Raw genomic sequence first — 13,913 nt, 5'->3', positions numbered from 1 at the left:
TTTCATAATATGCATGTATTGACTCTTTAACATCTTGAGAGGTCTGGTCAATTTTCTGCCAATCAGTCACCTTCGGCGACACCTTTTGTTTCAAAAACTCAATCACTTTATGATAATATTTCATCACCTCTTCAGAAGGTGCTCCAGTCACTTTATCCCTTGCCGGTTCCCTTGTGGGCCAATCTACCCCTCTCTTGCACTCAAGCCACAAGTCTGGCGGAACAATAATCTCAAACAAGGTATTTAAGTCTTCCCAGAGACACTTCGCAAGTTTCACGAATCTATCTGTCTGTTGATACCACTCAATCGTTTTTTCTCTTAACCTGGGATAATCATTCGTAAAGGACAAAATGTCTCCCCTGGACCAAGGCACATGCACCAAAACACCACCAGCTGTTTCTCTCATAGGTAGGATTTTCACTGTCTCTAAGTTTGGTGTGACTGTTGTTTCATTAGACACTGGACTATCTCTTTTTCCCTTATCTTTTTTCTTCATCCATCGGCCTTCCCATTTCTCTAGTGCTCCCCAAATTTGTGCGCTTTGCAGCAGCTCTTTCAAATGTGTCTTCATGCCTGCAGATCTCATGTGCTCAAAATCTTTGGTGTCAAAATCTAATCTGTAACTCCGTTTCAAATGTTTTGTGTTCCCAATGTCGATATTGTATTGGTCTGCCAAAATCGTTAATTTCTGGTGTACTTTGCCTACCTCTTTGGTGATTTTGGGACATAGGTACCTTAATTCTGCCTCAGTGTAAGACTCCAATCTATTTACTCCAATTGTTCCATCCACCAATTCAGCAGCTTCTGCTCCTAGTCGTACTAGGTTTAGGTATTCTTCGTGTTTTTCTTTCTCAGGTTCGATTGTAGTTGCTGTAGCCCTTTGTGATGTGCAGGTTTTCTCTAACCACTCATTTAGCTGTTGTACTGTAAAACCCTGCAGTGAAATGTTCCCTGCATGTATCATTGGAGTGTATGAGGTATTTGTACTCCTGGTTTGGGGAGTCAAAACTCCCAATCCTGCTTGTCGCATTGCTTCAAGAGGTGCTCCTATTGGACTAAGGTCCATTAAGGGTCTTGATTGTTCACAAGCCTGTCCTCCCTGTGTCATTATTTGTGGAGTTATAAGAGACCCTCCTCTTATCGTTTCATGAGTTAGGACTCCCTGCTCACGCATCCTTGTTTTCTCCTGTGCGTATAACGGCACCGGGGGACCAACTGTAATGGGTAGTGATATAGCGGCAGGTGTCTGGCCTGCTCCCAAGCTTCTTGGAGCTTCAACACCATAGGTCTGATTTAATAATCCTGGTGCAGGTTCTTTTAAAGGACCCGCAACTGGGTTATACCCAGGTATCAGTTTCGGCGGTTGTGACACTAACTGCGGAGTTGATTCAATCTGCACTAACCTTGGTTTTGTATATATCGGGTCTGGCTGCACCACCAAGTTCGTAGTAGTCTCAGGCACCGGAATATCAGGATAAATTCTTTTTATCTGTGGTGGAGGCTGTAACTGTATCGGCGGGTCTGGAGCAGTGGGTACACTGACACCATTCTGTATCAAAGCTGTATCGCTATTCTGCACTGTATCAGTAACACCCTTCTCTTTCGTCTGGTTCCCAGGATCCAAGCTAGTACTTGGAACATTGTCGTTCACCGCGTAAGGTGGCGGACGATCATGTAACAGTCTATCCATAAACGCCTCATCATCTGAATCGTCCTCTTCTTCCCAAGATCTTTTATTCTCTTTATGTTTGACTGGCTCTTTGTCAGTTTTGCAAGAAGCTTTCTTTCCCTGTGTTTCCTCTCCTTGGGTTATTGCCGGAAACAGCTTCAACGCATCCACTATTCCTCGTCTCCACATTTTGTTCTCATTATCCCACCTAGCCTCTGCATAGGATTTTTCAGCTCTTGTCAGTCTCCTGTGAAATCTTTCTTGTCTATGTTTAAGAGCCATCAGATCCCAAATTGCCAAAGACTCATACTGTGCTGGTCGTGGAGGTGGTTGCTGCGTACTTAACATCCACCTCAGATTTTCTAACACCTTTTGATTAAACGTTCCATGTTCAGGAAACGCTAGACACCCTTCTTTCTCTGTCAGTTTACGCCATTGTTTTATCCATAAACACGGTGCAACACCCTTTTCTTCCATAACTGTGTAAGCTGGCGTACCCTCAGGTGGTGTAGGTTCCCCATCAGTCGCAACGATATACACATCTCCATTCAATGCGCTTTTAAATGCTTTAACAAAATTCATTTTATCTTATTTTTTACTCAGAAACGGCTCTGTTCCCAGGACACTCTTCACCTACCCTTTGCTGAACCCAGTGCCTCTCACGGACGGCAGCCAATCCGTGCGCGACCCCTCTCGACATCTGACCTATCCCAGCGCGGCACCACTGACGTCACACTCACACACTGCAGCTGACAAAGTCTTGCGGCTTGTCCACACCTCACTAACTCCTTACAACTCATACAAACTAATGCAAATTATTGCTAGCACTTGAATGACAACACAAATCTGCCGGTTTACTACAGGAAGGGTAACACATTCGCTTCAGAACTTTACAGAGATTTCACTTGAAGCCTCGGCCGCTACTCTCTCCTTCTCAATTCCAGCATACGCAAGCAGAATTCGACCCGCAAATCCTACTCTCGACTTGTCAATGACTCCTTCTAGTGCACTTTAGAACTTGTCAAATCTCCACCGAAGGTTACACACATGCATCATAACTCGAAACTCGATCTGTCAACCACGCCCGATTGACCTACTAAACCGCACAAATTACAACATAAACCATTTTAACATCATACTCCGGAGTCTTAGACCTCAATAGGCCCGTATACAACAACCAACCACGTGGATAATTTTGAGCAACAAGCGCTGCATTCACATGAAGTACGCCGACTTCCCTACTTTCATGCTGTGGAGTACGCCCACTCCTTCTAAATAACACTTAAATTGGCCTAATCACACTCAAGTATTCACAATCACCTGCAAAGTGCATAAGATTTAATAAGCGCAAAAACCCTAACCACACATACTATGGCGCCGAGAACATTCCCAACTCATTTAGGCAGGTTCCGAGATCCCGGGAAAGCCCATGGCAGATCTAGCAACTCATCATCTTTCCAAATTGCATTATCACAAGAAAACAATTGAACAGTGAAAACTCCGTCCTAGGGCCCCCAAGGGCCTAACCGTACTCTGCTACCAGAACTGTTAACGCGTCCGTCTATGTTAATTTATACACATCAGGACTAGTTTTAGGCCAATGAATCTTTGGGCCCAGTGGTGAGACACCGTAGGACGAGATAACTAATCAAAATATCAATCAATAGGTCAATAACATTATCAATGTTTAACATCAAAATATCTCTCACTTTAGACATTAACGAACATTCGGCGCAACCATGACCTTTCAGTCATGAATAACCACACCTTAATGGAGTTAATAAGTTTTATTCCCTATTGATTACAATCTAGTAGCAAAGGCATTAATCTCAAAGTCAATAAACAGGTAAGCACGATTATAAGATGGCAACCGCAATAAGCTTTCGATAATGCAAAAATTAGTAACATGAATAATCAGATAGATATGAGCGGTTTATAACACATTGAACTTTCTAAGATACTAGTTCAGCATAGCACCACGTCAGTCACGTCAGTTTGTCAGTCAGAGTGAATACCTCGTCTAACCTCTAATTAGCATTAGCATGTTGGGCGTCATGCAAAACAATTTTGAACACCAATTTGGAAAACATCTAACTAAGGTCTCTATCAAAACATACAGCAGTTGGTACCTAGAAAGAAAGGCAAAATTAATTTCCATTAGCAATTATATAATTACCCTCCTCTGATTAGGTCAGCATTCAGGATCAGTCTTCGTCTTCAGGACATCAGTCAGATCGCCGTAAGTCTATCTAAGTTAGAGGCAAGAGACACTCTCCTCATAAGGAGGAAAGTGTAAGGGGCAGTAATATGGGCAAGGATGGTTTGTCTAAGTCTCAAATCACAGAATAGTGTGACAGAGTTTCGGGATGTAATCAATATCATTCCCTACCTAATGCCTGGTTATTTCCTGTGTCATGGGTTTTTATCCCTTTCTAGTAATTCATTCCCCTAAAATCCTATTGGTCAGTCAATACACCCCATCATTGTTAACCTATCAAATTATACATTAAGTAATGCATTTGTCATTTCTCGATAAAATATCGTCTTCTGATTGGTCTTCATAATCAGTCTTCCGTAGGTGGCATATCCGGGGTTACTTCATCAGCTTGGCACACGTCTCAGGTTAAAAGTTCTCGTTCCCTCGTCTCATTGTCCTTGGAAGTATCTACAAATGTTTCGAGGCACAATCATTTTATACTAAAAGATGCTAGCATGCGGATGGGAAAATATCCCGATGTGTCGAACTAATACAGAGAGAACAATAGCTGGGTCATGGTCGTTTGCAAGTTTCTACACACTGAAGAGACAAGAAAAATACGCTTTTAATATGAGAGCTACACAGCTTCTGCTTGACTCACGCTAACTTAAGATATACGAGTTTAATGAATGCAGTTCTATACGTTTTAATGTGCTCAGTTAGGCAAACTATTAACAACTATTCCTTACGGTTGACATTAGTTTATACATGTGAACGATTCTCCATTTTTATGAATACGCTTTTAATGAATGTTTATTAATACAGCGTTGTTAGACATAAGCATTTCACGTCTATAATATGTAATATCAAAATACGCTCTCTCAGACCCATACATTGTCCTTGGAGAGAAGAGAAGGGAGGCTCGGCCTGATGCGTGTTGTACTGAGAGTGGGAACTGCATCCTCAGTGGAGTCTTATAAGACGTCTGTTGTTTATAAAATGATGAGCAGTGTAGGTGGTATGCTCTCGAAACCACCCCCGCCCCCGAAACACTCCTCTTTCCGAGTCTTTCCGCATTGGCAGACCTTAACACAGAGCCTCAAAATTGTGCATTTTAGTATCGGGCACTCAGAAAGCCTTTGCTAAGAAATCGTAGATCATTTTAATCCTTAATATTTTACTCCTGTAAGGAGCTACCTTTGATAATGTGTTTGTATTTTACTGCTGTGTGTCGGGGCTCGAAAATTCATTCAATGCAACTATGAAAAACCCGTGGCGGACATTGGACACTAGCTCTGACTGTAAGAGAATGAGCCTAAATGATACGCACAGGCTCCCATATGGTCTAGTGGTTAGGATTCCTGGTTTTCACCCAGGTGGCCCGGGTTTGACTCCCGGTATGGGAAGTTACTCTTTTGTGTCACATTCCTGCATTTGTCTTCTGTTGTCTCCGGGCTTGCACTAACCCGTGTTTTTACAAATAAATCCTTTAATCCCCCCACAACCCCCACCCCTCCTTGTTGGGTCTGTGCCTTGAAGTACCCGGCAGAAGCGCTATGAAAAGACGCAGCGAGTCTTTAATGCACGGAGGGGAGTATTTTGAACGCTTTCCAAGGCTCCTGCATATTGTACACATTTTACACACGCTCTGTGTCACCTGGAGCAGGAAGTCGCCCTTCCACAGAGGTGTCACCCCAAGAAGGCTCCGGCTTCAGTTCCTCCCATAGCGCTGCACACCCGCAGTTCATGGGCTTTTCCCACGTTTGGTTCACGGGAGTTTAACACACGGGTTTTTAGCTGTTACTGGGGGGAGCAAGTGCTCGAAGTGGGCGGGGTCCGAGGGGCACCCCGTGCACATACGTGTTTTAGTTTAAATAAAAAAGCGACCCCACTTTTTGAGAAAAGACAACAGCCCCGGGACGGTTAACCCTGAGAGTTGAAATGCTTGGGCTGGAGAGTAAAGGCAGGGGGCCTCCCCATGGAAGTCAATTCACCAAATGCCACGGGAGGCGGAAGTGACATCACACACATACTTATACATACACACTTACACCCTCTCTCTGCCTCACACAAACCCACACTCAAGCACACACACAAAATGCATTTAAAAACAATTTTTACTTACCTCAGCTGCCAGGGGGACCCGTAGTCCACTAATTGCATTGTTATTACACTAATAAGGCGCTTGGAAGCTGGCATTGTTACCACCTGAGCTGTGAAGTGTGTGCTTTTAAAAGACAGTTATAATATTATGCACTACTTACAATATGGACATTATGAAAATCTATAATTTGGAAGCAATTTATAAAAAGTTTAAAAATATTTTGTTTTTTAGCCACACCTTTGACCCCTCCCCCATGCTCTTTCACCCCGCCCATTGCGCGCAGCATCACATTTCCCATACTTTTTTATTGCACTTAGACGGCTAGAGTTCCTGTCCTAATGTTGCTGCTTGCGATGTTCATGGTTTGCAACCACTGTGATTTAACTAGTCTCACTGCGGATCAGTTAAAGGTAAGTTCTTTTTTAGCAGCTGTCCCAACACTTTAATACCCATCTTCCAGCTCTGTTGATAAACATGCTAACATTTCTAGATTTTAAATAAAACTGCGTAGAAAATCTGTCTTTTCTGCGTGGGCCACCAGGATTTTTCATCTTTTGCTGAACCCTATATTTTTGCTGTCTTAAGACGTCTATGCACTTTGCCTCAGCTAACCAGTAGTAAAGTGTCTGTGCTCCCCCTTTAAAGATGTTTAAATTGGTTTATTCCTAAGCAGAACCTTTACCTTACCTATAAGTCTATGGTAAATGGTGTAGAAATTGCACTTCCAGTGCCATGACACATTGCATTTTGGGCCTCCTTAAATTGGAGCAAACAAGAAGTACTGCAAAAGTATGTAGTCTGGGCCTGGGAACTTTTACCCCATTTGTTAGGGGCGGTATTAGGAGTCATCCTCACTCACTAGCTAGTGCCAGGCATAAACGTGGCATGGCAGACACCCACTTCAGATCGCTTTCTGGATCTGTGAAAGATCAGCAGAGGGATGGACCTGCTGTATGTGACCCGACGGGAGCCCTGAAGAACTGGAGCTGCTCTCTCTTCTACCCAGGAGAAAGAGATAGGCCCAAAGGTCATTTGGCTACTGGGAAACAACAGGGAGATGAAGAAAGAAGTATTTGCCTGGAAGTATCCAACTGACCAGCTTCAACTGGACCTGGACAGGACCCTGCTGTTGGACTTTGTCTAATGTCCTGTGAGTGCCTAGTTGCCTACCCTGACTGGCCTTAGACGTGTGCTCCTGTGGGTGGCTGGGACTTAAAAGACTGAGGGCCTGATTTAGATATTGGTGCACGGGTGTCTCTGTCACAGCGGTGATGGATATCCCTGTGAGAAAGGGCCTCTATGGAGTGGGCTGGATTGTGGTGGATTGGACTGGAGTGGATTGGAGTGATTTGGATTAGTGTGGAGTGGATTGGAGTGGTGTGAGGTGAATTGGATTGTATTGGAGTGAGGTAGATCTTTTGGACTGGGGTGGATCTGTTGAGTGGGGTGGATTGGAGTGGGATGGATTGGAGTGGGGTGGGGTGAACAGGATTGATGTGGGTTGGATTGGATTGGAGTGGGATGGATTGGATTGGACTGAAGTGGGGTGGAATAAGGTGGAGTGGATTGGGGTGGATTGAGGTGAATTTGATTGTGAATGTGGCACATACAGATATGCAGTTGAGTTGGTTAATGGGTCCAACGTTGCCTAAGATCCCGGGATACCATACAAGTGTAGAAGAAACTTGGTTGTTGTTGTTTTTGTCTGCTGTGTAAGGGGTGCTGGTCATGAGGCGTTTTCAACAGTACCATTAGTAAGGGAAATTCTTTGCATGAGTATGAGAGGTTCGGTATAAGTAAATCCTGAGGGCACATGGAGGATCTGTATCAATCTAAGTGAGATCTGCTGGTCAAGTCTCATTCGAAAATGAGTGAGTGTGAGAATATGTCAGAAAGTGCCTCTGTACATTTGTGGAGTGAATGAGAGCCCTAAACCTTTAGTGGAGCAGACAAAGGTTATTGTTGTGGAAAACACTCACGTTTTTCATATTTTTGAATTTAGGTTTGCGTGGAAGAGTGCTGCAAGAGAAATTATAAAGGAGGGTGATCTGCTACAAGGAGTGAGATTCACGTCACATCGTGCCGCGCTGGTATAGGTTGGTTGGTGCAAAGCTACAGTGGTATTGGTGGACGACATCACAGAGTGTTGTGCTGGTATTGGTTGTGAACATCAAGTAGAAGATTGTGGGTGAAGAACTACTTCCTGATTCATAATGAAAAGTTAATTGTGATAAATTTGATTGCAAAAATGACATTTTTAAGGCGTTGAAAAGTCTAATGAAAGATGGCACATTTATTCTGGTTAGAGAGGGAGTGGAGCTCCATTCAAGGATACGCCAGGTCATTATGTACTGTCAAATTTAGGTCTTCATGCATGGTTGTGGCTTTAACAATGGCATAACATTTCTGAGAAAGAGGGTGTGTTGGCATTTCCACGTTATGGAACATTTAATTTGCAAACTATTGAATGTTTGAGGCAAATTTAATATGACATGAACCCACCTCCTAGACCTGCACAGTTTGAGGTGCTTAATACTTGGGAACACCTAGCGCTTCAAAGACAGAAGGAGAAATATGAGGGAAGTATGAAGAAAACAATGAGAACCTCTGCAGATGCCAGATGGGGTAATCATCAGAAAGCTTTGAGATCTGACATAATGGAAGGAACTAGATTATAAACAAAGGAAGATGATGGAAAACCCAGACCAAAATATGGAGACAACAGGTGATAATCCGAATAAGGGTGACAATTGAGTGTGATTCAGGTACAGAATTTATAATTTATAAATGAGTTACTGCTGAATCGTCCATTACCATATAACACTATAGAGCCAGAAGAACTAACTGAGGCAGTCAGAAATGAGTCGTTTGACATGCCTACCATACCGGTAGAACCAATTGTAAGTCAGACAGGACAGAACATAGGGATGACTATTCCTCAGAATTCAAATGCTTTGCCCACTCCAAATGCATTGACAGTTCCTACAACCATAGGTCCTGTTGTACCATTGTATGATCCAGTAGCAACAAGAAATAATAGACATTCATTAGCAGTTCCAACTGTCCCTGTGCGAGGCAATACCCCAGTGAATCCAAATAATTTGAGTGACTCAACCATCAGAAGACGTCCCGCAGTCCCAATACAGGTAACCCTACACACACTACAAACACAAACCTGACTGCCAGTTGAATATGTTTTTCTCCCTATGTAAGGATTATGTTGTATCTTGTATTCTTGCGTGCTGTTCTCATGCGCACCGGCTCGTGGGTGCACGAGAACAAAACGCGAATGTGAGGGTTTGACCGGGTGCAGGGATTCTATAACGGTTCGGGGCAGCGTTGAATACAGGAGCAGCACGCAGAGAGACACGCTGTACATCCTGTGTTAAAATAGAAGCGTTTGGATACCAATTTACCGTGTATGGCGACTTCTGTCTCTTGAGGAACACAACATTATTTGACGACGAGTGGCGAGAAACTTTTCGCGTCAGCGTGTCCTTCGGGAGGTCTTCAAATCTACGTGTGCTGTTTGCTGGATCTTTACTCTTCGGCCCTACTACGGACTTACGGGGCAGAGTCTGGTCCTGGCTGGAGGATCCTTAAAGTGGCAGGCGGCTGGAGCCTTAAAGGGGCAGGCTCGCACTTTGAACACGCTGCCAGTTGATCCCTTGGGCACGGAGGAGCCCTTAAAGGGGCAGTCTCCCTTCTGCAAAGGTGCTGTTTGCAGAATTCTATTGCAATTCTTTGCCTGTCCATGGAGATTTAAAGAGGATGGCACTTTGTTGCTGGCTGTTCTTTGCAAGTTGAGTACTCTTAAAGGGGCAGGCTCGCTCCTGACAGGTTTTGCTATTGGTGCAAGCTCTGTGTGGGAATACGCTGCCGATTAATGGACTGAAGTGGAGCCTTTAATGAAGTGTTTGCTTGCCATTTTGGGATTTGTTCGTCTGTTGGGACAGTTTATCAGCTGCTTCTTCCTGCATTTCTTTTCTTCTCTTCGCCATCAATGCACTTCTTGTGAGGAGCCTTGGTAGTGTTGGTTTTTCACTGTACATTCCGGAGACTGATAACAGACCTGGTGGATTTTGGAACTTATTTTACTGCAATTTATTTTACTAATGTACATTTCATTTTTGTTTTTGGTGTTTTCATTTCTTTCAAAGTGTTATGCACACTCACTTTGTGGGTGTTTAGCACTGTCAACATTTTGCCTTTAATGCATGTGTATTTTGTGTGCGTGCATATATTTCTTTTGACTGGTTGGGTGTGTTCTTAATTAGTGTGTGGTCCATTTTCAGCAAAAATGTCCAATTTGCAAATGGCAAACTTACCTACTGTCTTTTTGAATGACCAGGGTTGCCAAAAGTTAGATGGAGCCAATGGTTCAGATCCTTCAAAAGCTATATGACTGCAATAGATGGGGAAGGGTTTCCTGTAGCCAGGAAAAAAGCCTTGTTATATAATTGTCTAGGGATGGAAGGTCAAATAATTTTTGATCATTTACTGGTTGCAAGTCCAAGTGCCGGTGGTGATTTGGATGAGTTTCATGAGGCTGTCTTAAGATTGGAGAGACATTTTGAGAAAAAACCTAGCACGATTATTGAAAGACATATATTTTTCACACGCAAGCAGTACGAACACAAAATGATAGATTACTTTATTGCTGAGTTGAGAATCTTAGCTTCCTCTTGTGAATTTGTCGGTCCTATTGAACAATACCTTAGAGATCATTTAGTGGTGAATTGCTTTGATCTCAAAGATCAGGAAAGACTTTTATGTTGCAGGAACCCGTCGTTAGCAGAAACACTTGAAATTGCAAGGGGCATAGAAAGAACTCGGGTGGCCTCCAAGGTATTACACAAAGACAAGGTTGGATGTGAGAATATCAATGCCGCTACATGTAAGGTGAAACCTACGTTACTGAACAAGGGTGAGGGGAAGAACAGTGTGAAGAATACCTTATGTTTTAGATGTGGTTCAAAGTATCATTTATCTAATGAAGCAAGTTGCCCTGTTGTAGGTAAATCTTGTTCGAAATGTAAAAAGATTGGGCATTTTGCATGTGTGTGTAGCAATTCGGCTAAAGTGATGTTGGTGGATGATGTTCAGGAGCAGGTTCAGTCTAATGTATTGACTGAGGAAGAGTTTGATAAAAGAATGGTTCTTTCAATAAAAATGGTTGAAACCAAAGTAGATGCATGCGAGAAGGTGGGGGAACCTGTATGTGTGATTAATATGGGTGACAATTGTTTGGAGGTCACTGTGGATTCTGGGTCACCAATCACTATAATTTCAGATAAATTGTTTGAGGAGAAATGGCAGGGTGTGGTGTTGCATCCTCCTGATGTGCCAACAATTGCTTTTGGTGTTCAAGAGATCAATTTGTGTGGGTATTTCATGGAAAGATTGCAGTATAAGGAGAGATCTATTAATACAAAGGTATATGTGGCAAAACAAGGGTATAACATCTTGGGATGGAAGGACCAGGGTAAATTTGGGATGGTTCTTAAGCCATGGGATGGTACTGCACATCCAATTTCTTTGGTGGACAGTGTGGGCAATAACTATAGCTCTTTGGAAGAGGTGATAACTCAACATAAAGCTATATTTGAGGATAAGTTTGGGATGGTCAAAGGTTATGCACACAAAATTATACTGAAGCCATATGCTATTCCGGTCACACTTAAGGTTTGCAATGTCCCGTTAAGTATTAGGCCGAAATCGAAAGATCCTCTTACACAGTTGTGCAAGGGTGGGGTGATCGAATCAATTGAATCCTTATTATGGATTTCTCGCATTGGGTAGCAGTTAAGAAGATGGGGGACTTCAGACTTTGTGTGGACCTCAGGTCTTTAAATAAAAATATACAAGTTGACTGCTTCCTGTTGCCTAGGATTTAAGACATGTTGGCTCAACTGAGTGGTTCGAAAAAGTTTTCAATTCTGGATTTGAGAGCAGCGTACCATCAAGTAGAACTTTGTCAGGAATCTAGACATCTCACTGCATTTAATACAACATTTGGGGCTTTTCGGTTCCTGAGGATGCCATTTGGTCTAGCATCTGCAGCTTCTGTATTCCAAAAACTGATGCATCAACTGTTTGGGGGAGAGGAAGGAGTATTAATGTACCAGGGCGACATTTTGATAAGTTCGGACTCTGTGCAATCCCATTTGGACAAATTTGACAGAATTTTGAACATTCTTGAGCTTCATGGGATGACGGTGTCTAAGCATAAATGTAAATTTATGTTGGAAGAAGTGGAGTATTTGGGGCATCAAATTAGTGGACACGGCATCATGCCCAAGAATAATCTTATGTCTGCAATTGATAATTGTGCTTCACCAAAAGACAAGGATCAATTGAGGTCCTTTTTGGGTTTGTGCGAGTATTATTCAAGATTTGTACGGAATTTTGCTTTGCAGTGTGAACCTTTACGCAAATTGTTGCGCAAAAATGTTAAGTTTGAGTGGGGGAAGAACAGTGTGAAGCATTCAAAATTTTAAAGAGTCTTGTTATGAATGCACCTGCCGTACAATCGCTCAGTTATAGTGCACTTTCATTTGTGACTGTGGATGCAAGGAATGCGGGAATTGGAGCTGTTTTCACTCAAATCCAGAATGGTCTTGAACACACAGTTGCCTTTGCCTCACGCAGATTAACAACATCTGAGCACAACTATAGTACTATTGAGAAAGAGGCTTTAGCTTGTGTTTGGGGGGGTCCATCATTTTTCAACATATTGGTGGGACCGGGAATGTGTGGTGGTCACGGATCATAAGCCATTGATGTATTTGTGGAACGAAAAGGGGATGGGAAATGCAAGTCCTTGGTTGATTCGAACCGAATCTTGGTTGATTATCCAAAATGCATGTATTCAACTTCAGGATGAAACATATTCAAGGTGGGCAAAATTCCAGGGCAGATATTTTGGTCATGCTGCCCTCTCACTAATGAGGCTGAAGAGTCAGATAATGGATCTGAAGACAAAGAGGTTTGATGAGTTGGTGATGTCGGAAGGAGTGGTTTTTAAGGAAAGTTGGAAAAAGGAGGTTAAAAATGATCGTTTGTCAAATATTTTGAAGGACTATATAAGGAATGGCTGGCCCAGGGAAGGCCAAGTGTTAGAAGATGTGAAACCATTTTTCAAGGTCAAGGATGAATTGAGTGTGGATAGAAATTTAGTGATGAGAGGTACAAAGTTGATCCCTCCTGTTGTACTTAGACATAAACTGGTCATGTTGGTTCACAAAGGGCATGTGGGTGTGACAGGCACCAGAAAGAAGCTTCGCATGTACTATTGGTGGCCTGGAATGGATTCAAGTGTGGAAACGATGGTTGGCACTTGTGGAATGTGCGCGCAAGCTGAGGCATCCGTTTGTGTGCGCAACACCCCGATGTGTCCGGTCAGGTTTCCTGAGTCTCCCTGGGAGAACATTGGTATGGATTTCATTGGTCCTATTGGTGGCATGAATGAGGGTAGGAGATTCGTTTTGGTTGTCGTGGACTATCATTCTAAATGGGTGTCATATACGTTTTTGAAGGAACCTAACACAACTGAAGTAATAACATTTTTGAAGGACCTGTTTCATTCTGGAGGGGTTCAGCATTTGTGGTAACGGATAATGGGGTACAATTTGTGCCTCATTCCATGAGGAGGTTTTTGGATGAGTTTGGAATTAAACATTTGACTACAGCATTATATAGTCCACAGGGGAATGGCATGGTGGAGAGAATTAATTGCATGCTTAAAGACACAATTCAGATGGCGATGCAGGCTGGCATTTCCATTCAGGAAGCTGTTGCTGAAAGAGTATGGTGTTATTTGAACACTCCTCATGCCACGACTGGTGTTACTCCTTTTGCTTTGTTGAGGGGTAGACATTTGTTTAATGAATTGTCTCCTAAGTGGGTGGTTGAACAGTCTGCACCAGACAAGTACACACCTA

The 13,913-nt window shown here is 42.9% G+C and overlaps 1 non-coding gene across 1 annotated transcript; it reads left to right on the top strand.

The window, feature by feature from the left end:
- The first annotated feature begins 5,200 nt into the window (after positions 1 to 5,200).
- Positions 5,201 to 5,272, top strand: TRNAE-UUC (transfer RNA glutamic acid (anticodon UUC)). Its single transcript has one exon. It is a non-coding gene; the product is annotated as a tRNA-Glu (tRNA).
- The last annotated feature ends 8,641 nt before the right edge of the window (positions 5,273 to 13,913 follow it).

The sequence above is a fragment of the Pleurodeles waltl genome, chromosome 4_2, assembly GCF_031143425.1.
Source record: "Pleurodeles waltl isolate 20211129_DDA chromosome 4_2, aPleWal1.hap1.20221129, whole genome shotgun sequence".
Lineage (NCBI taxonomy): Eukaryota > Metazoa > Chordata > Amphibia > Caudata > Salamandridae > Pleurodeles > Pleurodeles waltl.
The sequence above is the reverse complement of the archived record's forward strand: the minus strand, read 5'-3'. Positions and strand labels throughout refer to the sequence as shown.